We start from the raw sequence: 27,861 nt of genomic DNA on the forward strand, positions 1-27,861 counted from the left end.
CTGATAATAATGTACATTATAGTGTCCTGTAAGTAAAATCTGGAAATACATTTTCTGTTTAAAAGAATTCACACTGCGTAACTCGCAGGTGATTCACTCGTCCTGACTAGATGGCGCTAGCATGTGTGGTGAGGTTTATATCTGTTGCAGGGGTTGCAGAAATACCTCTGTCTCAAAATTCCTCTCCTCAGTTGTTCTGAAGCTGCGGCAGCCCTAAAGAATGACGTCATCATGCTGCGCGACTCAACACAACAGATATTTCACCCACGCGACAGTGATTGAGTCAGTTGTTTTAGCTAAATAATCAAGAAGAAAGTTATTTTGTTTTTTTACTATGCTACGAATTGTCAGCTGTGTATAACGGAATACAGGCCTGAATGCAGGATCTGTGAAGAATAAAATAAGAACGTTTTTGCGTTTAAACTCCACAATTTAGCCTTTGTTTCTGACCGACTCTACAGAAGGATGGCGGAGTGTTTGTTGAATTTGCAAACTGAGCTTCGCTCTTTCATGCAGGTTTTGCTCAAATCGATCGTGTATGAAGTTTCAGACGTTTTCAGAAACAGGATGTCTGACTCTGAGGACGAGTTTCAAGACAAACTCCGCAGCGTCTCCCAGGTCCTGGTGAGACGGGCCGTGTTTAAAATCACACAGTGTGTGGAGGACAGTGTTGGGAGTGAAATGGCGCAACTGAAGAAGGAGAACGAGAGCCTGAAGGTGAGATTGCAGCAGTGCGAGAAGGAGTCGGGAGCAGGAGGAGATCAGGGACAGACAGATCGTGTTGGACACACGCTTCCCTGTGAAGTCACTGCAGAAATAAAAGAAGAAATGGACACGAAACTGGAGCTGGCAGGTCAGTGTGGTGACTTGTATGAAGTCAGTGTGTGTGTGAGTTTAAAAACAATGTCCTTAACTTCCTCACTGGTGAGAATATAGTGGAGAGATACAAAGTGAAGTGGAAAGACTTGTGTGATATAGCGACAGGATGCTTTACTGGAAACTGAAATTATTCAGTCTGAATCTAAAAACAACTCAGCATCTCAGCAGATTCAGCATCTGTTTCTCTAAATCGGTGTGTAATCCGATGTTATTAGGAAATATATATACAGTATATAATATTACACAATTATTATAATACAAATACAGTATTTGTTTAGCTTTTATATTTGTTTAACATTCCAGTCCACCAGGGTCTGTCTGTAGTAATTCCTCTGGAATATTCTGTCAGGAATATTCGTGTTTTTATTAACCTTTTTCTCTCAGTGAAGTGTTAATGTACTGTAGTGACCAGTTATGAGAGGTCTGTATTAACCTCTCATTCTCCTCATCCCCTCATCTGTATTTCAGTAACAAGGCCGAGAACACAGTGTTTAGACGTTGTTTAGTCTATATCATTTAGTAACTGGAGCAAAAAATGATGAGCTACTGTATTTACATAATTGTTACAGAATACATTAGTATCTTGTTGTTGAATGTTTTTTTTTATCTTTGGAATTATGTTTAATATATTTTTAATTTATTTAACTTATTTTTAATATAATCTTGGCCAAATGTGATTTGGGTTTTACAAAAGCAAATAAAATCTGGACATAAACGTGACATTTTAAACAGGATAAAAATGGTCAGTCAGTCGATAGATATATGCATTCTTATGTTTTCTATCGGTCAGGGGTTTGAGGTGCAGGAGCAAGTGAATATTGGAATGTCTCTGGTGAGCTGCAGCATATTGGGGTGTTTTAAGTTTGGGGATTCTGCTCTATTCATTGATCTTGGAGGAGTGTCCTGGATTTTTAAGGAATCTCTGTTCCCAGGGTTTTTCTCTTGGTGTTTCTGTGCGACAATGTCTGGACAGTGTTCTGCTCTTATTGATCAGTAAAACTGTACCTGTTTAATTCTGCTGCCTCCTCCCACTGTGTGGCTTTTTTCCCCTGTAAAGAGCTTTGAGAAGCCTCTTTTAAAGGTGTTATATAAAATAAAAAGAAAACTTTATTATTATGATTCAATCCACTGTTGTTGTTATTGAGTGTCTTGCACTCGTGTTAGCATTCCCTTCCCTTTCTGCGAGTAAACTCAAAACAACCCTTTCCCTCATATCAAGTAATGACTCAATGGAAAATCATCCCCGAGTCTCATTTTCTCCCACTGGTTATCTCTATGCCCTTTTGCCTTTTTTCCCCTCTTTGTTTTTTTTTTCTGAATCACTAGCTCACCTCTTTCTGTTTCAGCTGGGAGCCTCTCTGTAATTAAACAGTTCTGTATCAGACTGTCTCCCTTCCTGCCTGGTTCATTTGTGCCCCTGTCTGAATTCACTGTCTAAGCCAGTCACTGCTTCTAGAGTTCAACCTTAAACAGCACACTGAGGACTATGCTTGGGCTTTGACCAATCACCACGCTGTTTTCACATTTAAACCTTAACATGGTTATTAAAAGACTTTGCTGGTCAGTGCTGATTGTTGCAGTCAATAGAGGTATTTGTTACCAACAAATGTAATGTGTGTTTAGAAAAGTTGCTAATTCTGCGTGTTATTTTTCTGTGTATTTGTTTGCAGTGTTAATTTAGTCTCCAGTTTTTGATTTAGTCATAGTCTTAGTCAAGTCAAGTGTCTGTCATAGCCACCTTTTAGTCATCCGTTTTTAATTTAGTCCAGTCAACTCAATTTTCACTATAATTAGTCTTAATTAATTATCTTAATTAAACTGATTAAAACAAAATTAGTCACATTTTAAGCATTTTTATTTATTTGTATAATAAAATGTATAAATGTATAATAAATACTAAATTGCAATAAATAATAAAATGTATGTCTAAAACATATTTAACACATTTTATAAGATTGTCAAAAAGCACAAGTTTTTGTTGCACAGACTAAAGAGTATTGATCCCCAGAAATGTCAAATATCAATACAATAAGTAATTTATTTTTGATTAGTAATAAATAATCTTATAGAGGGACATCGTATGAATCTTTCCTAATAAGTTATATTTATTACATCACTGTTAATAATTCTGTACTTTTCTATAAATTGTGTTGAAATGATGTTTTCAAAGGAAGTTTTTTCAAAGTTTCAAAGCAACATTATTTTCAGTTTATTTAGTAGAGGCTTCCACCAATACTGAATTTGTAATAACTATAGGGTAATTACTGCATGAGTTACTTAAAGTACTACCACAGAACAGGAAAAGTAATATACACATTCTTTATCTCACTGATATTATTTATAACTAGGTCTTTTGATGCCATAATAATTCAGTTGAAAAACTGTCATAGTCTAAGAGTAGTGTAAGTGTTATTCATGTTGTGCTAGTATTATGTTAAGTATAAGTATTATGGCAGGCCTGTGTTTCAGTCTATAACAGTGCTTTTTACCATGCTGGGCTAGCAATTTTTTAAAAATAAAAAATAAAATGATTAAAAAATATTATACAATGATGTGTTCCTGTCTAACTTAAACATTGCATGACTTTAAAATCTATATAATTGGTTTAGATAAAAAACACTTTGTATGTGCAACCAATGGGTCAGTTTTCTTCCTTATGATCAGCTTAGAAAATTTGTGTATTCTGTTTTTTACTTTTTAATTAAACATTTAAAATGATTGAATTTCATAAATGCAACACTCATTTCATGCAGACAAAATCACATTCTTTTCTCTTCTTGTGGTGTGAAGCAGATCATCTGGTCTTTTGTTTCCAATCAGAGGCTGGGAAAATAGCGCATTGCCCTCTGCGCGCTTTCAGGGAGGAAGGCAGTACCAAGACAGAGAGGAGTTGCGGAGCTCATCAATACAGTCTGAGCGTTCTATAGCACAAAGTTAAATGGGCGCCGTCCTTGGGATGAGATGTAAAACCAAGGTTCTGACTCTCTGTCGTCATTAAAAATCCCAGGGGGTTTCTCGAAAAGAGTAGGGGTGTTACCCCGGCATCCTGGCCAAATTTCCTATTGGCCCTTACCAATCATGGCCTCCTAATAATCCCCATCTATGAATTGGCTTCATTACTCTACTCTCCTCCCCACTGATAGTGTTCTGGCACACTGTGGCTGCCGTCGCATCCTCCAGTTGGGGCTGCACATTGGTGGTGGTGGATGGGAGTCCCCATTACCTGTAAAGCGCTTTGAGTGGAGTGTCCAGAAAAGTGCTATATAAGTGTAAGCAATTATTATTAAAGTGCAAATGGCACCCATTGCTTCTGCATATATAACTTAGTGTTTAAAACTAAACAATGTGAATTTTCTTTGACTTCTAAGTCCCTTGTATAGATGTATCATTACACATCTTTCCCGCCATCTAAATTTATTTTTGCAGAAGCCTATTGTACTTTCAAATGATTGAATAATGAATGAATGAATAGTCAATGTTAACTGTTCATAAAAATCAAATGTCTTAACTAAGGATTAAGATGGCACAGTTGTTAATAATAATAATAATAATAATAATTAATTGCTTACACTTATACAGTGCTTTATTGGACACTCCATTCAAAGTTCTTTATAGGTAATGGGGACCCCCCTCCACCACCACCAATGGTGCCATATTGCGCAAGAACGCTCACCACACTCCAGCTATCAATGGGGGAGGAGAGTAGAGTAATTGCAACAAACTTTTGAAAGGAGCACACAGCTGCGGACTAGTTAATATGGTTTTATCTAGAGATCATCTCCAGCTCTGAGCTCAATTGTAACAAAAAGCCGTGCGGAACAAAGCTGGAGAGCAGCTGAATTTGTGCTCAGGTTTCAACACTGTTGTTTTTCTAATTAACACTAACTGCAGGGGCTCTGAATCAAAGCTTTTCAATTATTCTGGTCAGTGTGTTAATATGTAGGTCATAATCGTTATTTTTCTGTCTCGTTCAAGCATATAACTGTACATTGATATTTTTATTAAACGACGGCATATATTTTAAAATATTGCAGATCTGGGTAAGTTTGCTCTCAAAAGCAAGAAACTTAGAACGAGACTTATTTTCCACATTCAATCTATTGGTGCTTCTTTGCTACACACTGAACCTTTTTATTTTTAGCTTGAACAGAGAAAGCTATGAAGGGGCCTGAATCAAGTGTTCAAAATCCTAAAAGACATCAACAAATCCAAATTATCTACTATTTTACTGGGTTCTAGAGTCTAGTGTCCATTTTTGCTTTAACCTATGCTGGCATAATGATTATGGGTAAATATAGTGAAATATAAACATATCAACTGCAGATGCATGTTATAATAAGAAATCACATTAAAGTCTCCTGGTAAACCAAGGTTTTGAGTTTTACAACTTCAAGTACAACAATTGAATTACAAGAAGAACAAGATTAAGACATTAAAAACAAAACAGACACACAATTAAGCCAATTCATAGATGGGGATAATTAGGAGGCCATGATTGGTAAGGGTCAATGGGAAATTTGGCCAGGACACTGGGGTTACACCCCTACTCCTTTCGAGAAACGCCCTGGGAATTTTTAATGACCATAGAGAGTCAGGACCTCGGTTTTACGTCCCATCCGGAGGACTATACTTGGGCATTAGGATCCACACAGAGCACAGGGTGAGAGCCCCCTACTGGGCCCACTAACACCTTTTCCAGCAGCAACCTCAGTTTTTCCCAGGACATCTCCCATCCAGGTACTGGCCAGGCTCACACCAGTTAGTAGTGAGTTGCAGAGTGATATGGCTGCTGGCCGTATCACTTGTTGTAAGCAATCTTTTTGCATGTTTTCTCACAAATACAACAGTAGCACCAGATGTCTCAGTGGCTTTCAAAATTAAATTATGCGTGCAATTCTTTGAACTAGAAAGATGACTATGCTATCCATCCATTTCTAATTGTGGTGCAGTGGTTAGCATAACTGTTTTGCAGCACTGGGGCCCTCGGTTCAATTACTGGGGTACTATATTTGTGGAGTTTGCATGTTCTCTCTGGGTTCCGTGGGTTGGCTTATGGGAATACTGATCCTCTTGTGAGTGTGTGTTTGTGTCTGTTCGTCTGCCCTGTGATGTGCTGGTGCTGTGTCCAGGGTGTATTCTGTCTTGTGCTTTGTTGCATGCTGGGATAGATTCCAGCTCCTCTGTACTGGATAAAGAGATTAGAAAATGGATGGGATTAACGGCACTGTAACAACTCTATACATAGTGCTAAAACTGCTATGAGATGGCGGGATCTCACTGAGGATAAATTATTTTATAGTGGTAGCTTAAGGAAACAGTCTTTCCACCTCTCTGGCACATCAATATTCATAACTAGTCATTTAAACAAATTGACTCTATATATAAACATCTTAAGATCCTGGCTCCATGGATCAGCTATCAGCTATGTTTGCACATTCCTTCAGTTCACGTGCATCCAACACACAGTTCAATGCAGAAAATCTAAAATGCAATCCTCATTTCAGTAGCTGTGTAAACATTCTGTCTCTTAACTTCATCATCTTCCTCTGCAGTCTATAACATCCATCCATCCTCCTAACCGCATTATCCCATTCGGGGTTGCGGGAAGAGCCGGAGCCTATCTCAGCAAGCAACGAGTGCAAGGCAGGTTACGCCCTGGACAGGGAGCCAGTCCATCGCAGGCCAAGTGTGAGCCAATCATACATGGGGATAGTATGGAGGCCATGGTAAAGGCTAAGGGGGAAATTTGGCCTGGACACTTGGGTAACTTCTTACTCTTCTCGAGAAACGTCTTGGTATCTTTAATGACCACTGAAAGGTAGGACCTCGGTTTAACGTCAAATCTGAAAGACAGTGCCCACTACTGTGTAGTGTCCCTGCCATTATACTAGGGCATTAAGACGCTCATAGACCGCAAGGTGGGCACCCCCCACTGGTCCCAGTAACAGCACTACCAGCAACAACCATAGGTTCCCAGGAGGTATCTTATCCATGTACTGACCAGGCTCAATCCTGCTTAGCTTCAGTGGGCTGCCAGTTGAGAGCTGCAGGGTGATTTGGCCGCTGGCACAGTTTATAACATCTCCTGTCAATTTATCTAAAGTTTGCCTAACCCTTTTAGTAAGTGTTCTTGTTATCAGCGCATTTCTCAGCTTTCCCAAAATTATCTCTTATCTACCTACATCTCTAGTTTTGCATCCTGCAAATAAATCCTCAAAAACTGCTTGTATTAATTTGTTTAACGAATATCATATGTAAATATTGGTAGTAGCACTCTGCATTGTAGAATATCACACTGATTCCCTTTCTTTTAAAGGGCACAAGACAAACTAAGAAAGGGATTTTTCTAGAATAAATATATGCACATCCTGTTCACTGGGGTAATTAAATCCACACTGAGCAATCTCCAATATTTGGCAGCCAGAATCCTTACTGGGTTGCAAGCAAGCAATCACATTACGCCTGTCTTCAAGTCCTTGCACTGACTTCCTATCAGGTTTTAACTTTCTCATCCTTATTCAGTACTTGTCTGGTTTATTATCCATTTACTCCCCACCTTGCAACCTTTGTCCATCTGACTCTGGTCTTCAGGATCATCTACATTCTGTGGGTAACGGGACCTTTTTTAGCTGCACCCCAGAGCTCTATCTTCCCGACTCCATAACTAAAAAGGCAAATAGGAGTGGCCTAAGCAACATACAGAGTTGTGTAAGTGACAATTTGAGGTAGCCTATGATGTAAATTACACTTTTTGCCGATAAGTTAAGCTTTCAAAACTCGGCCCCAAAGCCATGTGACATTTCACCCTGTTTCATTGGTTAAAGGCAAGGATCAAATGCACCGCCATGTTAACAGGAATGTGTAGTTTTTTTTAACTGTACTGTCTTTGGATTTGGCCAGGGCTTTAAAGAGATGTCTTAATCCCAGTGTCTGGGTGCTGTAGCTCAGATGGCACTTCAGATCTATTGCAGATTTCAACTCATAATGTGGCTGAGTTCTGTTTATCTTCGGTAATGTTGTACAAGAGTTTTTCTTGGTCTGATTATACATGAAATACTCCTGACTCCAGATCTTTTTTTTCCAGCTGAAAACATGGAGAACCACAAGCATGTCTTTCTTCTCTAGTTTTCAATTTTCTTTAATCTGCTTATTCTAGTGTATACATCTCATTGTGGCAGTCAATTAACACACAATAAGATTCATGACAGGAGGTGTTGAAAAGACCATCCAGAAATGGGAGACAGTTGTAAAACAGAAGAAGATAGAAAATGGCAGATCCTGATAACTGCGATTCTTACACATCCGTAGCCCTTAGGCAATGCACAGTCCACACACAGCCTCAGAGTTAGGATTGTACCTGTTACAGCCAGCCTGCTTTTTGCCAGACAAAAGTAAATACACAAATGGTGAATCTCATGTTGCAAAATTAATTTCACTTTGAGTTTTACTCCAGTAGGTCATTTTGTCTCATCTTAGTGCACTGAAGCAGAAATGCAAAGCAATCAAGTCCTTGTCACTATCATTGTGGATTATTTTAGTGTTTCATTTTCTTTAAAATTGCAAAACATTTCGTCGTAATTTTTGTCGACTAAATTAACACTGTCGACTAAATGTGTACTATGAAAGGATAAAGTGAACATTGGGGTGTTTTAGTATTCTGTGGTGGTCTGTATAGATGCTAAAAATCCTTATATTGTAACATTTGTTTTCTTGGATCTCCATGTTGTTATTTGCTTTTTAAATACTACTTTCATCCCATGTTAAAGGTCTTGTCCTTGTGTCCTGTATTTGCAGGATTAGAGGCCAGTGCTCTCCCTGACGCTGGGGAAAGGGCTCCTCTTGAACAGCAGCACAGTGAGGAGGAGTGGAACTCCAGTATGATGCAGGAGACAGAGCTCACTTCTGCAGAAGGGAAAGAGAAACTCAATCAGCAACCCACAGAGAGCAGACAGAGAGTGGAGGATCTGGACTCTGTGCCCATGATGAAGACAGAGCCTGAGAGTAAGACACCTGGATTCCTACTATCTGATGATTTTATAGAGAAGATTACCAATCTGGACCCATACAATATTACAGAAGGTTGTAGTGGACTTGGCTGTGTGTCTGTACAAGAGCACAGTGAAGAACTGGGTGAGTTTAATCTTCCAGAGCAGGACATGGAGCCCCAGTTGATTGACCCTGCAGGCCAGCAGACTGATGCACCTGTTGATAAGATCAGTACTGAGTTACAAAACACAGAGGAGAGTCAGAACAGGGAGGAACAACAGCAGCTCCAACAGGACTTGATAATAAGACCATTCAGCTGCAGTCAGTGTGGGAAGAGTTTTAGTCAATCATGCTTCTTAAAAAGACACCAGCGCATTCACACAGCAGAGAGACCGTTCAGCTGCTGTCAGTGTGGGAAGAGTTTTAGTCAGTCAAATAACTTAAGAAGACACCAGCGCATTCACACAGGAGAGAGACCGTTCAGCTGCAGTCAGTGTGGGAAGAGTTTTAGTCAATTATACCACTTAAAACAACACCAGCTCATACACACAGCAGAGAGACTGTTCAGCTGCAGTCAATGTGGGAAGAGTTTTAGTCATTCAAGTAACTTAACAGCTCACGAGCGTATTCACACAGGAGAGAAACCGTTCAGCTGCAGTCAGTGTGGGAAGAGTTTTAGTCAGTCAAGTACCTTAAGAGCTCACCAGCGCATTCACACAGGAGAGAGACCATTCAGCTGCAGTCAGTGTGGGAAGAGTTTTAGTCAATTATACCACTTAAAACAACACCAGCTCATACACACAGCAGAGAGACTGTTCAGCTGCAGTCAGTGTGGGAAAAGTTTTAGTCACTCAACTAACTTAAGAAGACACCAGCTCATTCACACAGGAGAGAGACCATTCAGCTGCAGTCAGTGTGGGAAGAGTTTTAGTCAGTCAAGTAACTTAATAACCCACCAGCGCATTCACACAGGAGAGAGACCGTTCAGCTGCAGTCAGTGTGGGAAGAGTTTTAGTCAGTCAAGTACCTTAAGAGCTCACCAGCGTATTCACACAGGAGTGAGACCATTCAGCTGCATTCAGTGTGGGAAGAGTTTTATTGACTCAAGTACCTTAAGAGCTCACCAGTGTGTTCACACAGGAGAGAGACCATTCAGCTGCAGTCAGTGTGGGAAACGTTTTAGTCAGTTAAGGAACTTAAAAAGCCACCAGCACACTCACAAGAGACCTTCATAGTCCACCAGTGCAGTCACACAGGAGAAAGATCATTCAGCTACAGTCACAATGGGAAGAGTTTTATCCAGTCTTTATCCAGTGACTTAAAAACACACCAATTTAGTCACCAGTTTGATTTAATCATATTTTTAGTCATGTCAACTAAAATGTCTATTAGTTCAAGTAGGTAGCTGTGTCAGCATGTGATATCCGAAGAAAGCTTCACAGCTGAAATGTTGTGTTGCCTTTTTTCTCTTTTCAGTGTGGAATAAACCTTTACTTGTTCCTAAAATGTTTATTAGTCATAGTCACTTTGTAGTTACCCACTTTTGATTTAGTATAGATCACACGTAACTAAAGTTTTACTTTTACTTATGGTTGACTAAAACGGAATTAGTTCTAGTCGTGAAGTTTAATTTATATGTATAATTAAATGGATACAAGTTTTAGTTTTATACAATTTTAAAATTAAATCTAAATTGAATTAATTCTTTATTTCTTTGTAGTCTTGGGATGTTAAGTTTAGTCCTGTTTAATTTACAATTAAGACTGTTCTCATTGGATAGGCTTGTAATTATGTAACAGCTTTTGTTAAAAGTTGTTAAGCAATAAACATGTATAAAACAGATTAGGATCCTTAACTGTCACACTGTCTCATTAAATTCTACCAAAAAGTTCAAAGTCTTTGTTGCACAATCTAAAGTGTATTTATCCCCAGAGAGGATAAATTTAAAATCCAAGAAAAATATATCCAATAAAGAGGGAAATAATAAAGAATCAAGAGATATTGTATGAATCTGTCCTAATAAGAAAATCTATTTTGGCACCATTACTACTAATTCCATATTTTTATATGTTAAGTTTTGTTTTTTTCAATGCAACTATTTTTTGGTTTAATCTGGAGAGGACAAGCGATATATATATATAAACTTAATGCAATTAAATATTATTTTCTCATATGAAATGATTCACAGATCCTGCACAGAACCTATGCCATGCCCACCTTTATGAGCATCTTAGCTTTTCTCTCAAATAGAACATTCACTCCAGAAATAAGATGGATTATAAAAGCCGACACATTTTCCAAAGCTTTTAATAGTGTTGTCACCCTGAAGGCATGGGTTTCAATCTTACTCTTGATAAAGAGCTTGCTCTATGGTCCTTCTAGTATTGTGCAAATGAGAAAGGCACTACGATGTAGATAATGCGTTGACATATGTACAAACACACAAAATCTCCCGTTCTTATCCTGTTTCAGCTCATGCTTAATAGGAGTGAAGTAATTCCTCCTTTTTCTTGTAGAAATGTGTCCTGACCACCACAGAACAGAAACCTGTATAGCCTGGTTCTGATTCAAGAACGCCTCGCATGTTCGGCCCTTTCTTTAAAAATTTTACGACTGAACCACCAATACTCAGTGTGATGATCTGTAAAAATATATATTTATACATACAATATATATATAATAATATATATATTATATAGTATATTATATTATATATATATAAAATAATAACTTATACTTTTTTTTCACTCAGTGCTGGATTTTGGGTGCCAAAGGAAACCTTTGGACAGGTGACAATTTTATCCTGTCTGGAAATTTTATTTTGGAGACTTTTTTCTGCCTGTGTTGTATAGTGCAGCATTCAGGAATATTCCAAAACTGAGTCAGATTAAATGGTTTAAGAAAACCAGTTCAACTGGAACATGGAAGAATAAATAAAATGGCAAAACAGTTCCTATATAAAAACTGAAACAAAACAACAACATAACTGCAGTACATCACACTATAAAACAAAACAACAACAAAAAATAACATTATGACATAAAATATAGAAGCTGTTAAAACATAACAAAAAAAAACTGCTATCTAACATGCAATCAGAATCACATAAAACAGAACCTGAGATCGGTATAGTTTCTTTCTTGCTGGGGTATCAAGCTGGTCACTGGTTGGTCCTTTTCAACAGGGATCCATGAATGGTACCCTCATGTGAAGGCAAATCAACACAGGTGACTGGTCTGCCCAGCACAAGAGCAGGCCCGGTTTTCTTAAGCAGCACTGAGTTACCAGGAGCGATGCAGCTCTGGCCCAAATCAGTGTCCACTGGCTTGTGTCAATACTGCAGTGGGAACTCCCAGATGAGTTGAAAATGGTGCTGTTGTAACTTGCTGCTTGGATTGGGAGAAATGGCAGTGAGGCCATTGCTTTCTGGAGAAAAGATGGATTCAGTATCTTGTCTGCGCCCCTGCTGCAGTGAGGGGGATGGTTCAGGGCTGAACTCCAGTCCTGGCTCTCCCTGGCAGAGTGGTTTAGTTGTACAGTGATGTGCTAATGGAGCAGTTATTCATGAGAGTGTGTGGGTATTTCACAGAGGCTCAGGACAAACCCCCTTCCTGAAAGTCTCCTGTGTGCATTCAGACAGTCACAGGTCAAGAGCCAGGCAGGCAGGGGAACAATGGACACAACAAAATAAAAAATAAAATAACTACAGTGGTACTAGAAGGTTTGTGAACCCTTTAAAATTTCTGTATGTCTGCATACATTTGACCTAAAATGTGATCAGATCTTCGTCTGAGTCATAAAATAGATAAAGAGAACCCAAAAAAACAAATAACATAAAAAGATATACTTTTTCATTTATTTATTGATCAAAAAGTATTTTAGATTCTGGCAGCATGGGGCCCGATGTAAAATATTTCCACTCGCCCTGATCATGGTACAAAATTTTAATGAGCACCTTTAAATGTTTTTCAAAAGCTGCAACATCTGACAAGCTAATTTTCTGATTCTCTGAAAAAGACAAATCGTGGTGAAATTGCTCAGCCACTTTAATTATCGCATATCCGTGTAGAGAGTATTCATTAAGCCGTACACACAGCCTGCAAAACCCAGATTACTGTCCAGATAATGTAAGTCGACAAGGTGTACCTTCCGTTCTATTACCCTACTGTACAAAATGGATTTAAACCTTCTGTGAGCACCGCCCTCCAAATTCCATTATATTGTGACTACTAATCTGAGGGTGTCATCTGTTAGAACATCTGTATGGCTCTGTAAGAGGTCTGAGATGTGATTTTAAAAAATCATTTAATTCATTTAATTCTCTGGGACACCTTCTGAGCTAGAAAAGCAGGTCATTAAACCTGCTGGAAGACAAACATAACTGCACAAAGTCATTAGGACCTACACTTGGTGAAATTTCATCCAGTATTCTTTGGACTGCTCCATGTACAGTGTCTATAGCCACTACATATGAGTCAACTTTGTCAAGATAAACAAAACGAAATTCTTTATAGTTCTCTGATGCCCTAAAATTTTTATCGGTACTGTCATAACGTTCCACGAGTTCCAGGAAAACTAAGGGGTCTCTATTCGTATCGCCACCGCCACCAACATGATTCTCATCGTTCATCACAACTGGCTCTCATTTTTCAAAGTTATCGTTATCAGGTTCTACTGCAGCACCCCTGACCATTACATTATTTTCTACTCCAGCATTCTCATTGTGTGGATCGGGTTGGTCATGTGGAATGTTGTGTCTCTCTCTGAATCTTTTGTGTCTCAACAAAAATGCTTTTGCAAGTTTAATTCTTTTATTAACATACTGACGCGTGATGTTGGTAAGGGGTCGGTCTTTTAACCACTTTTAAAATCGCGTGTTTAGTCATTTACATCCATCAGCGTTCGGCGCATTTGTACCATAAAATCCCATTGCCAGGTCGCGAAATGCTGCCTTTTGAGCTAAATACGCTGTTGAAGTTATGTCAAAAAGGAAAGTGGTAAAAGACTGGACATTTTTTGGTAGATCGGGTTGTACATCGGCAAAAACAGATTTTTGGCGCACTAATTTTCTCTTTTTATCCATTTCATTAGTGTTCCCCATAGCTAGTAACTGAGCTATTTAGCTCACACACTTTAAAACATTACCACTCGACAAGTCTCTAAACGCACTATTAGTTCTATCCAAAGGTCTGACATGTTTTGATCCAGACAGCGTTTTGTTAACTACGGCCTTCCGTGATGAAATCACCACTGGGCCTAGCGTCTGCTACCCCATTTCTCCCACATCTTTTTCCACTCTCGAAGATGCCGCGTCTGTGTGAATAAGAAATGGGTATTAAGGATTAGTCAGCAATGCTGAATACATCAAAAACAGAAAACTGCGTAAACTAGGAACTTTTAATTAGTTAACATTCCTCCAAAAGAAGTAACTGTTTAAGTGATATGGATCCAGGTTCATATTTGTTTTTGGGTAACCTTTTAATTGTAACTGATAAAAGAGGTGTTTTACAATACAACTTGGCACCGCTTAATTAATACTAACCTTTTTTCATGGTTGTGCTGTGCCTCACGTTTTGGGCCCCACTAGCATTATTTGAAGCCTGAGCAGTGTCTTTACGGATAAGAAAAAAAAAATGGTGTTAGGTGTTGACCATGATACCTAATATCACAAATTACCAAGAAAATAGAAAACTTATGTAAGCAGGACATTTTTTAATTAGTTAAACTCTTAAGTAATACGCACCATTTGTCAAAGATTATTTAGAAACGCTCTGCTTCTCTTCCACACGTTAATTCCCCGTCGAGCCTGCTGCCTGCATCTAATCTAATGGACATGCTCTCGTTAGCAATGGTGTTAAGTTCTCTGCAGCTGACACTTGTGACGCCATTTATGTTCGCTACAGCCATTGGCTTATACCCAGACTCACTCAGAAAGAGAAGAAAGAACACTGTCCACAATACAGATGTACACGGTTGTAATTCTTACCCACTGATGCCGGAGAGTTCTGACGACTCCAACACCACAGATTTATTCCCTGTTGAGCCTATCGCCTGCGTCGGGTGTATATCTGCTGCATGTAATGGAAATGCATCAAACAATGCTGTAATTTCAATTTTAATAAGACGAATGTACATACCCAAGAAAAATTCATCGTCATCCATCAAGTCCTGTAGTGCAAGGCTTCAAAAAAGGGAGTCTTCCACTGTCTGTATCTGCTCTTTGCGTGCCACTGTTCTATTCTTCTGAAGTCCAAAGATCTCCCAAGACTGACAGACTCGGACACTGCAAGCCAAGTCCTTATGTAGGTTTTTAGGTCACTTCACTGTCCACGCCCGAAACCGTAAAGTTCTGAGAGATGTGTTTTTTAGAGATATCAACCCTAACCCTTTTATGACCTAGCAGTTCCAACTGCAGAGAAGTTGTCAGTAAAATGTAAAGATCTAAACATTCCACAAAAGCTTTACATTTTTTAATCTGATATAATTTTGCACATAATTTTCTTTTTCTTCCCCCCAATCATGAGGTTTGTGGTTGGGGTCTACTATAGCACCCCAACCAATTTAAAAGTGTTTATGCTTAAAATTAGCTGGGGTGTCCGGTATAAACTACCGACTGAGGTGTCTGGACCAGCCACTGACTGCCGCGAAGATGGCCTCTTTGAATGAGGAACACGTCGTTGAGGAAACTGAAGTGGTACATTATTACAATATTTTCTGATGGGGGTTTGTTGTTTCAATCTATGGTTAGGTATGTTATTTTCAACACTTGGCTTTTTCGCCAGACAGTGCATCAACCCAGATGGACTTCAGATTTCCTGTCTATTCTGAAAGTGATTCCGGTGATGAGGAACTGAGAATATCTGACATGAAAGAGTCACTACAAATGGTAAATATTTTAGGAAAAGGCACAAGTTAAAGTTAAAGTCTTAAAATTTATGAAGACACAGACATCCAATGACTGTATAACTGATTCATTTGTGCCCAGTCACTTGAAGCTTTAATGCGATTCTTTTCCCATCCTTATTTCTTCGTTCCCATGAATTTACTCTATAGTAAAGGAAAAGGAAAGGCTGTCAACTGCAGGTATTCTTTGTCTGTGCTGAACTGCATGTGCAGAGAGTTATATTTACTTTACAGGGGGTGTAGTTTGGTGGTAAAGCACATGCCTTGCAAGTTTGAGGTTCTGGGTTCAATTCCTGGCATTTCCAGGTGTTTTGTTACCACCGTCACATAGCAAACGTCTTTGCTTGTGTTCAGAGAGACCCAGGTTTATAAAATAAAATCTAGATACTCTCGAAGTGCTACAATGTTGCTCTACTGCTTTAAAGGTACTTCCAATGCATTTAGTCTTGTTAACTATCAAATGATTTTAACTAATTTAACGTAATCTACAAGAAAGCCAGAGAAGGTCTTCGATTTGTCTTGGCTGTTAAAGAAGCACCTGTTTAATCTCAGCCGGGATTTCTTGAGAGCTCGTTCAGCGAGCGAGTCCTCCCTCTGGACTCCACACTGAGCTGAAAACTGCGTGAGCTCCTCACTGCGTGTCCTGTACAGTTACATGTGCTCTTGTGTAGATTAACTACATGCAGCACAGCGACAAGAACACCTTGAACGTGTTCCGTATGGGAAGAAAAATGATAAATAGAACGTGTAAAATATCCATGGTACAAATCAAAAACATGAAGGACAAAACAATGACTTTTGAAGATCACAAGAGATTCAAGAAACACAACCATCCACTTGAATGCTGAACACTTAAGTTAAAAGACTGATTGTTTACCTACAAAGCGAAGGACATGATCTGTAAATCTCTTCATGGTTTATAGTTTACGAAATAAAACAATTTCTTTATTTCTTGCTAGATGATTTATTGAATTTAAACAAAATCACAATTAAAAACCTTTTGTGTTAAACTGTTATACACACACTCTATCGAAGACAAACATTAGTGTCTTCTGATGTGTGCACGCCCATTTCTCCAAAACAAAAAAAAACTTAATTGAATTTAATTTATCTACTTTTTATGCTTGCATCGTTTTTTAATATTTCTGTAAAATCTTGTCTTCTTACTAGTCTTGATATACATTTTTCGAACATGGTGCAATAATTTTATTAGTTTCAGTTTTGGAAAATCGCGGCCAGAAGCTACCGAAACTGGTAATGTTCACATAATAGCAGCATTTTGGGTGGAAAAAGGTATTTCTTCATATGAATCCTAACACTTTTATGGGCAGCATTCTAAGACTTCTCACTTCAGATAAAGCTGTCAATACATCATACATTTCTACTCCATTAATATCAGCAGTACTATTGCTACCGAACGCTAAATATAGATCCTGGCAATACTTCATGAGATCATTTTTAGAAAATTGTTTATTTTAAGTTTTCCAACAAATCTGAACTGTAATTGTGAAATATTACAGCTGAGAATACAAAAGGAATATGAAGATCAAATTCAATGTATGAAAATTATTTTCTTGGAAGTTGCCAACCTAAATGGAGGCACACGTGTTTCCATGGTAAATTTACTCCTGCTCCCAAACCAATATGGTGCAGCGATATCTGAGAATGACACTGTCACTGCATGTGAGTCACGTGTTCCAGCTGTCAACCTACGATACCATGTTCAACCAATGCTAGTAATATTACTATTGTAATAAAGGAGCAAGAGAGGTGCAGTTGGTAGAGCTGGCGACCCTTAAGTTCAGAATTGTTGATTCAAGGGTCTTTTCTGATCCCTTTAATCTTTTAGTAGGACACTGCAAGCAGGACGTGATAGTGTACAATGACAACCCAATGTCGTATGTGCTTTGTGTAATTCAAGTTTCTTACTGCTTTGGGGCTTGATTCAGATATCGCTGTGAAAGCAAGGGGTAAGCAAAGGTTTTTTCTAAATCGAGGGTGATCTGCTCACGAGTAAGTATAAACACCTGAGCATTTACTGTTTGAAGATGACACTTTGTTGCAATACTTCTTCTTCTTAATCTCACATAATGGTATTTTGGTGGGGCAAAGAAGTGTAGCCCTTGTACAACTTTGATAACTGATTAGAGCTTTAAGTTACAGCAGCAGGAGTAGCAGTAATGGCAAGATCGTATTTGGAGTCCAGCATTTCTCATTTCTTATGCAGAGCCGTCGACTCTGAAAGCACTGCTGAGCGCAATAAGGAATTGTGGCTTCAGATCGCTGTAACTTAGAGCTGCCTTGGTCTGTTCATGCTGCCTACACACTTTGAATTGCTGGCATTTTCTGCAAACTTTCCATTCTGAGGTTTCATGAAATTTCTTACATTTGAGACAACACTAAAATATTTCATTTGGGTTACCTAATACAAAGTGCAAACTGTATCTGCATGGGGATCCTGTGGCTCATGAAGCCATTTGTTATTCTGTTGTGAGGTGTGAGGGGCAGAATGCAAATCGAGTTGGTGAATAGAAAATGAAACAGGAGTCACTTCTTGAGCTACGAATTCCAAATAGTATGAAAACCCATGGATTTTAACAGTGCAGAATACTCTGCAAATTGCACTGAGTTGCTTGCTTACTTCTGCTGCTTTTACAGTCATTCACTGTCAGCAAGCACTGGAACAATTCAAGAGAGGTAAAAACAGAAGTTGTCAGGAGTGGGATTTGAACCCACCCCTCCATTTGGAGACCAGAACACCCAAGCCAGCTAGAAAGACACACATCCTTGAGTTTTGCGCCTTAGACCACTCAGCCATACTGACAAGCCAGAGTGAAAGGTGTGCTGAATGCACCAGTAGTTGACTAAACTGAATTTCTTCCCTGAAATGATTTGCTTGTGAAGAGCCAAGTTGCTTTGAACGGATCTTGGAAATCAAATATACGGATGGATTCAGAGTGTGCTTTCCAAAGTTTGTGTAACATTTTCCTTTGCTAGGGTACAGTTGTCTTCCCAATCTTGATTACCTAAAACCGGGTCCCATCATATAAAACAGCTTTTCTTCCTGGGGAACAAAGGTTGTTTTCAATATTTCTAATTTTGGTTTCAAGATTGCAATTTAGTGTGATTTAAAGAAATTATTTAACATCATACGTGATCTAATTTTCATTTTTCTATTGTAATCTCTTGTGAATGTGTGCATAGGTTTCATGGTTTCAATATAAGACTATAAAATGTCTTCTTTGTATTATTCTGTAGTAATTTGTGAAAAGACAATAAAGTTCTTAACAAATCCCATATATTTGATTTCTGCATTCTGTTAAGGCTATAACAGATAACTTTTCTCTACAATTTTGAGACAGAGTAACAGAGTAAGTAGAGACGTTTTGCAAGTTACTTGACAATCTAGATAAAATAACATGGAGGTGAAAAAGGAAGGCACAGTAGGTTTAGAAGACTGATAACTTAGCTCTTGGCCACCATCCCATTGCATTCAAAGTCTCAGCCTACTATACTATGGTGAATCAACGCTAGTAATATTACTGTTGTAATAGAGGAGCAAAAGAGGCGCAGCCAGTAGAGCTGGCGACCTTTAAGTTCAAGATTGTGATTTCAAGGGTTGTTTGTGTCCTTTCTGATCCCTCTAAGCTTTTAGTAGGACAGTGCAAGCAGGACGTTATAGGGTACAGTGACCCCGAGTGCCTTATGACCATTGCCTGATTCAGCTTTCTTTCCATTTTGAGCCTCGATTCAGATATTGCTCTGAAAGCATCGGGCGAGCAAGAGTGTGTCTGACTCGAGGAAGATCTGCTCACAAGTATTAAAAACTTCAGCATTTACTGTTCGAATACCACACTTTGATAAAACAAGGCTGCTTCTTAAGCTAATGGGCAGCGGTTTTTGAGCACGCATTGTATAGTTAATGCTGTTATTAATAAAACCTTAAATTCACATAATGGAATTTTGATGGCGCAAAGTAGTCTAGCTCCTGTACAACTGTACATGCCCGCTGATTAGAGCTTAAAACACAGTAGGAAGAGTAGCAATAATGGCAACAACGAGTTCGGCATTTCTCATGTCTTCTGCAGAGCCATCTTATCTGAATGCACTGCCCGAGACAAAAGAGGACTTGTGGCTTCGTTTTTACAGACTGCTGCGTTGCTCTGTTCATGCAGACTACACGCTTTAAATTTATGACATTTACTGCAAGAGTTGATTTTCCAGGGTTTTTTTTAATTCTTTGCATTTGAGCACGCACTAAAATATTTCATTCAGGTTCGCCGAATACATCATGAAACCGGTATTTCCAACGGTCTTACATGAAACCTTTTTGTTATTCTGTTCTGAAGTTTGAAAATGAAAATGAAAAGGGGGTCACCTTCATAGGCTTGAAAGAAGTCCAAGCCACATAAAAACCCGCGAATTCTCACAAATTGCCTTGTGCTGCACCTTTCTTCTGCTGCTTTTATAATTCGGGCTTCAACATTTGAATGCATACCTTATGATAATCACATTCACGTGTTTACGAAGCTTTTTTCTGTCCGTTGTGTTCTTGCGAAGCAGTTTCTCCGTTTTCCTCCTATTGTGATTGTCAGCGAGAACAAGAAGACTGGAACAGTGTAAGACAGGGTAAAACGCCTTACTGTCGGGAGTGGGATTTGAACCCGCGCCTCTATTTGGAGAGCGGAACACACAGCTTAAAAGACAAGAATCTATGAAATCGTTATTTTAAACCATTCGACTATCCTGAAGAAATGTATGCTGAATGCACCAGTTGCATCTGATTTTCCCTAACTTTAGGACGATTGACAACACTGGAAGAACACAATTTGTGGCGTTTAGCATGACATAGTCTTGCAGGCAGACGATGTTTTGTCCCACTACTTATATAATTTTATCGTTTACTCGTTTAAAAAAAAAACTCGGTCTTCTCGTTCCTAAGTCAGATTTTTAGTGCTTTTGAACGGTACTTCCAACCAGAGCTCACTCGATCTGTTTGTGATCAGACTATGGAGTGGGGGTTGTACCAAACGCACGTTCCTTCCCAATGCTGAGACGATCATTCGAAAGATGGGTGTGAAGAGAGACAGGCTTTGTCGACTAAAAAACAGGGCAGGATATGCACGAACACTAATCACTGGCGACAGTTATGTTCTTCTTACTATAGAAACTCCTACATTGCAAATTTTTTAAAGACTTTGAAACTAAAGGAGAGTGGTGACAAATGAAACAGGCACAGGTGGGGCTTGAACCCACGATCTTTGGTTTACAAGACCAACGCCTTACCACTTGGCCACCACGCCTTCAAGGGTGGATAAATTATTTTTTTCTGAATCTTGTTTACATCGCCTGGAGGCAGCAACAACAAAAAATAGGGATTTTTAACAAGGAGATATGCAGCAGTGGTGTAATCCCCAAAAGATGCCCCCGAAGAGACTGGAGCTTTAATCCAGCTCCTTAGAGCGCTCGGCCGTGTTACTCTCGACAGCGGCTCTTCAGCTCTTGTTGTCTGACCTAGTGGTGTTATGATGCATGGAAGCGACTGCAACTTCGTTTTCTGAGATGCTTTCTCTCACAAGGTGAAACCTCGACTTCTTTGGCACCTCTGGATATACTTCTTCTGTAGAGCAGGCTTTCACACCTTAGCTTATAGCACCCTTCAAGTCATTTTATTTTTATAGGAAGATGCATTCCTGTTTTAAAAATGCTTTATGAGGCGTGTTTGATTAAACGGACAGTTTTCTTATTGTAGAATGCAGATCTGTGCAGCAATTGTACTGGATTTGACTGGGATTCTGAAATATTTCTTGCAAAGGTATTTAGACTTTCATGAACCTATACTAAAAAACAGACCTGAAACTCCCTAGCTTCCAATCTCTGATGTTACTGTCTTGAAACTCGGACGTGATGTTCTGCAGACATGCAGTGTCCCTTTACTCTCATTGTTTTCAAAACGACCTCCGTTGTCGGGCGCAGTTGAAGTGGAACTGGCCTGACTGCACTGGCTCAAAATGTCCCTTAATGGGACTAGAATTAAATTCTAATATACGTATATCGTTATAGGTCAATTAGACATCTCTGATTATACAGTATGTCCATTATACATAAATGGTTGAAGTTCTATTATACGGATACATTTAGAGGACTATTATATCTATATAGTTAAAGGTCTATTATACATAGAAACTAGTAAATCAAGCCAATGATTTGGTTTAGAAATTTATTCTGAAAATATACAATTATTCACACCTGAAAAATATGTAGTTCCAATTATGCATTTTATACAATATCGTATTAAACATGATAATGTTTATTACAATATTGTTTATTACAATATATCATAAAAAACGCAACTAGTAAACTTCAGCTACAAATTATAGTAACATGGGAATATATATATATAGTAATGACAAACACAAACTAATTACATTAACACGCTAATATTTAACTCAAAACAACATTTCGATTCAAATATAAGTTTTAAAAATCACAACTTCTATATTTCCATGAAAATATTTTTAATGTTGCACAAACACTACTTTCTAATAAAGATAGAATTAAACTGTTCTGTGTCTCATGGTGATCCTCCTCTCGATACTGATGAATTGTTTAATATGATCCCTCGAGAAAAAAAAAGTGTCAATATCCGCCTGGAACGATTGATGCCCCATCAAACAATTTTTAATTTCCCCGGAAGTTCATACAGTAGAAACCTGCTTCGTGGCTTAAATTCAAGGGAAACAAGACTAAGGAAACAAGTTAGCTCAGTTGGTATAGCGGAGGACTGTAGGGGAAATAGTAAGGCATCCTTAGGTCGCTGGTTTGACTCCGGCTCGAAGGAATGTGCTTTTTGTGAACTTTAATCAAAGAGATAAAATAGCAAATCTTTTTCACTCAGACGTTGATCAAAAGCTTAATAAACCACGAAGCAGACCCAGTGGGCAAAAGACGTATAATATACGTCTATTAAACGCATACCTTAGACGTCTAAATGTGGTCTGCAATTCATCTAGAATGAAATTCTAATATACGTCTAAAGTTATACGTCAATTATACGTCTATGTTTAGACGTTCATTATACATAAATGGTTGGAGTTCTATTATACAGATAAATTTAGAGGACTATTATACATATATGGTTGGAGTTCTGGATAACTTTAGAGGTCTATTTTACGGATAACTTTAGAGGACTATTATACGTATATGGTTAGAGGTCTATTATACGGATAACTTTAGAGGTCTATTATACGTATATGGTTAGAGGTCAATTATACGGATAACTTTAGAGGTCTATTATACGTATATGGTTAGAGGTCTATTATACGGATAACATTAGAGGTCTATTATACGTATATGGGTAGAGGTCTATTATACATCAAAGATAGGTTTTATAGGTGTAGAAACAAGTAAACCAAGCCAATGATTAGGTTTAGAAATTTATTCTGAAAATACACATTCACACCTGAAACATATGTGTTTCAAATTATACATTGTATACAATCAATCAACAATCAACATATGGGCAATAATTATAAAAAACACAACTAGTCTTAAACTTCAGCTACAAATTCTGGTAACATGGCAATATACAGTATAGTAATGACAAACAAACTAATTACATTAACACACTAACTCAAAACCACATTTTGATTCAAATATACATTTTAAAATGTACAACTTCTATATTTCCAAGAAAAAAAAAATATTACAATGGAAGTTAAGACGATTTTTGTCCACTATTTGCAAACCCTGTCTAATTGTCCTCACAGTTAGAACCAAAAACCTATTATTTTCAGTGTCCAGATCTCCTGGCCCCCTGCCTTGCATATGCATTCTTCAAGTAACACATTGCGTGCTCCTTTATTTCTTTTTCTGTTGATGTAGGGTGGGACTTCAGCACCGCAGCTAGGAGAAAATTATATAATATTACTTCCCAAAAAAATGATGATTAATATCTTCTTTAGTATAATCTAAAAAATGAAGCTCAAAGCTGAAATAAATGTATAAAATTTGGCTTGCATCATAGCAGTTGAGCAATAAAGTCTGTCCTAATTAAAGAGTACCCAAAGTTTGAAAGTACAACATAGAATAAGAATAGAGAAACGGCAAAAACGATTTTGTGTCATCTTCCCCATTCACACTATTTTTATGTGCCATTTTTTGCTTATTCACGTACTATTTTAATCAAAATAATATTAAGAAAGATCTGTATGTATTCAGATAGTATTATTATTGTTCATGCTTACTCGTCAAAAGAGGATTGCTGAGATATTTGCGGATATACTTCTACGTTTGAAAAACGTGTCCAAAATGGTGACCAACGAATACTAGCAATGCATTGTGGTATATAACCGGAAAATGTGCTGGGTTCGATATTTTCTCAACGTATGCGTTTATTAATGTTGTCGATATTATGGTTGAAATTTAACATTGATAATACATCGCGGCTATGTGCCCCCTGCTATGAGCTGATGTGCAATTTTAACGCATGCAGTTAGTAAGGATCGTACTGTTTTATGGTATTATATATAATGACATTATGGAATAGGATGGGGACAGGCCTGGCATCACGGGGGGGAGGGAGGAGTGTCGCCCCTTCAGTTTTGGGCAAAAAGATTTACCTAACTTAATTTGCGCCCTAAAAAAATAGTTGTACTTTGTCAATGGTCAGACAACACTAAATGACACGAACAGTCACTCAGTCTGTTTGATGGGCAGGAGGGCTATCCGTCCAGGAACTGCACATATCAGTGTCGTTATTGAGTGTCAACATTACGATCCTGTTTGCTCAGGTGGACCGATTCCTTGCAGTAGTTTATCATTATACTTAAAATCGTTATATAATTAGGACTAGTTATAGCAGTCTGTGCTTTCTGTTGGTTTTACAACATTTTTTTCTTAACGATTCAGAACGTCTATGTAGCTGCAAAAATGAACGCTTATGGTACTTTTCGCTCCAGGCAATACAAACCGTGAGAGTGACGAAAAATGTGAAACTGAATTTCATCGCAAATACCAGATTGCTAGTCGTTATCTTCTATCATGAAGCACTAATCAATGGCATAGCTGCGAGATTTCATTTGGGTAGCTGCACCATACAGCTCTGTTTCAACCAAAATATCACCCCCCCCCCTCAGAATTTCAGAAGCCCCCCTACAGCTTTTTCCCCGGGCACCGCGCACTGATGGGGGACGGGGTGTCCAGGAAATGGTATCAACTTTTCTCAAGAAAATTAAAATATAAACTCTATAGGCACTCAAACATTTTACTGTTTTTTTTCAGGCAGGTGGCAAGACCCCCTCAGCAAAACCCTTGTATGCCAAGCTGTGGGCATTGATTCGTCGAATATACGTATATTCACGGCGAAAATACGGCTATACGTATATATACGTCGCCTCGACGTATAATCAAATATAATCATTAATAAACGCATATAAAACGTCGAAAACACATCTAACACAGTGCCTGAGGCTTTTTACAGTATGTATCGTGTGTGCCGCAACTAGGAGTATACGGCACTCTGCACAGTGTACGAAGTAAATTATTTTCGCAGTAATTAATTTACACGTGTATAATAAATATAGTAATAAATATAATAAATTAATTATTGCGAAAAAGTAATTAATTTACACGTGTATAATAAATATAGTAATAAATATAATAAATTAACTTCGTACACTGTGCTTTGATATGGATGTTCATTTGAAGGATTTGAGGAAACTATCAAGGATCTCAGAACAACCAAAGATACATTTGGGCATCTGCTATTGGTAAAGATTAATGAATACAGTAAGTGTGAAGTTTGCACACACACGAGAGAAAAAAACCCATTTTAATTCACTTCATTAGACTGACGGTGTGTATAGCAGAGGATGGTTTCGATCCATCGACCTCTGGGTTATGGGCCCAGCACGCTTCCGCTGCGCCACTCTGCTGACAGCTGTCGTGGTGTGATTCAACACAACTGCTCTATCTTTGCTTTCTAAAAGTGTGCCCAAGATGAAAAGTCTAAACGGTAAACGCAGACGTCACTTTGAGCACTTGGTCTTTTATAGTACAAATATCACACGCTGCACTACATGGGCGTGTCTTCAAGATCGTTGTGAACCAAAGCTTCTGCTTTCCAAGGCAACTGATTCTTTCGTCTTTAATTCCCAAATCTTCAATGAGAATCAGTGAAATGAAAACCAAACACATGTACACACTCGCGTCCTAGCGTGAAAGAAAAAAGATGGAAGCATTTGAGAAATAACAAGAGTAGTCTGAACAGCTCCAGCCTGTCAACTGCTCTACAAAGTGATCGCTACCTCCACACCCAGTTTATAACACTGAAAATGATTCAGGAAGCATAGCAAAGGTCTAAAACCAGTGGTTGAAAAGCGTCTTGATACATAAAATGAAAATTTCTCAAAAGTAATATCTTCATCTTTGAAATATTGTCATCCATATATTTTCGTTTTTCTCTTTTTTACATATCACGCTTTCGAGAAATAAACTGTCTTGTAATGAAGGCTGCATTAGAAAATGTGTATCTAGCTTTGTTCAATTAAAACCGGCACATCCCAGTGGGCAAAAGATGTAGAATATACGACTATTAAACCCATACCTTTAAAATTGTAATCAACAAATGGCTAATCATCATAAAAAAACACAACTAGTAAACTTTAGTTACAAATTCTAGTAACATGGCAATATATATATAGTAATGACAAACACAAACTAATTACATGAACACACTAATATTTGACTCAAAACCACATTTCGATTCAAATATAAATTAAAAAATTTACAACTTCTATATTTCCACAAAAATATTATTAATGTATCACAAACGCTACTTTCTAAAAAAGACAGAATTAAACTGTTTGTTTTGTGTCTCATGGTGATCCTCCTCTCGATATGAATGAAATGTTTAATATGATCCCTCGAGAAAAAAAAAAGAGTCCATTTCCGCCTGGAATGATTGATGCCCCATCAAACATTTTGTAATATCCCCGGAAGTTCATACAGTAGAATCCTGGTCCGTGGGTAAACAAGACTAAGGAAACGAGTTGGAAACTTGATGTCGAACTGGGATTTAGATCACCTGAAATATTACGCTACATTGGGCAGTATGTGCCAGAGAGTGGCTTTTTCACTCAGACATTGATCAAAAGCTCAGTAAACGGCGAAGCAGAGGCTTTTGTTCCGAATTTAGCTCAGGTCTGATTTTCTTGTTTTGGCCAAGATCTGAACTTTGAATTCAGCGACTACTTGGTCTGCTTTGTAATTCAAATATAGATACAAATGTCACGGTTTTTTTGTAGATATAAAGGTGTTCTCTGTTTTCAAAGGATAGATACTTAATTGGCTTTATGATTTGGTTTTGATTTTGTATCGTTGTGTTATGAAGTTTGTGCTTTTTGTGTTTTTAACGTATCGTGAACTTATTTTTGAAACAAATGCTGACAAAGGCAAACATGGCACACATCTGTTTATACCAGCGATTAACCAAGCACTGACTTTATTTAACAACCACACCAAAAACCAAACACAGGATCAACACACACATGAGGAGACTGACGAACACGTACACACATTTAGGGTGGTAATTACCTAACAACACACTATACTTTTACAGGACTACACAGGGCACTAGAATTACTAGGACATTATTTACACAGGTAGGGTCAGCCGCTGGTCATCGTGCTGACCCTCAGACTCTTCCCGGCTTCCACTCCCAGCATGCCCAGCGGTACTACGAGCGCCTAGGGGCGCTTCCTCCTTACCACCAGGCGAGGGCGTTACACTGCCCCCACCTGAAGCGTCTGGCGTCTCGCCGAGGTCGAACACCCCCCTCAGGCTGTACTCGTATTCGGCCAACTGCTGCGGAACCCTGCGTGACGGCTGGCAATCCACGGACGCCCCACTATCGGCCGGCTCCGGCCCCGGCTGCTCCTCTGGAGCCTCCCCACACGGCTCCTCCTCCCGGGCCCGGTAGGGGGCCAGGCGGTCTCGGTGCAGGACCACCACTCTCCCCCGTGTTCGCAACCGGACACGGTAGCAGACCTCGCCCACCACCCCGAGTAACTCAGCGGGCCCCTCCCACGACTG

The 27,861-nt window shown here is 38.6% G+C and overlaps 1 non-coding gene and 1 pseudogene across 1 annotated transcript; one reads left to right on the top strand and one right to left on the bottom strand.

Annotated features, from left to right (window-relative positions):
• Window positions 1–258: 258 nt before the first annotated feature.
• Window positions 259–10,061, top strand: LOC138242417 (zinc finger protein 436-like; annotated as a pseudogene).
• A 10,938-nt stretch (window positions 10,062–20,999) lies between these two features.
• trnat-ugu (transfer RNA threonine (anticodon UGU)) lies at window positions 21,000–21,071 on the bottom strand. The gene has a single exon. It is a non-coding gene; the product is annotated as a tRNA-Thr (tRNA).
• Between the last annotated feature and the right edge of the window lie 6,790 nt (window positions 21,072–27,861).

This window comes from Lepisosteus oculatus, chromosome 14 (genome assembly GCF_040954835.1).
Source record: "Lepisosteus oculatus isolate fLepOcu1 chromosome 14, fLepOcu1.hap2, whole genome shotgun sequence".
Classification (NCBI taxonomy): Eukaryota; Metazoa; Chordata; class Actinopteri; order Semionotiformes; family Lepisosteidae; genus Lepisosteus; species Lepisosteus oculatus.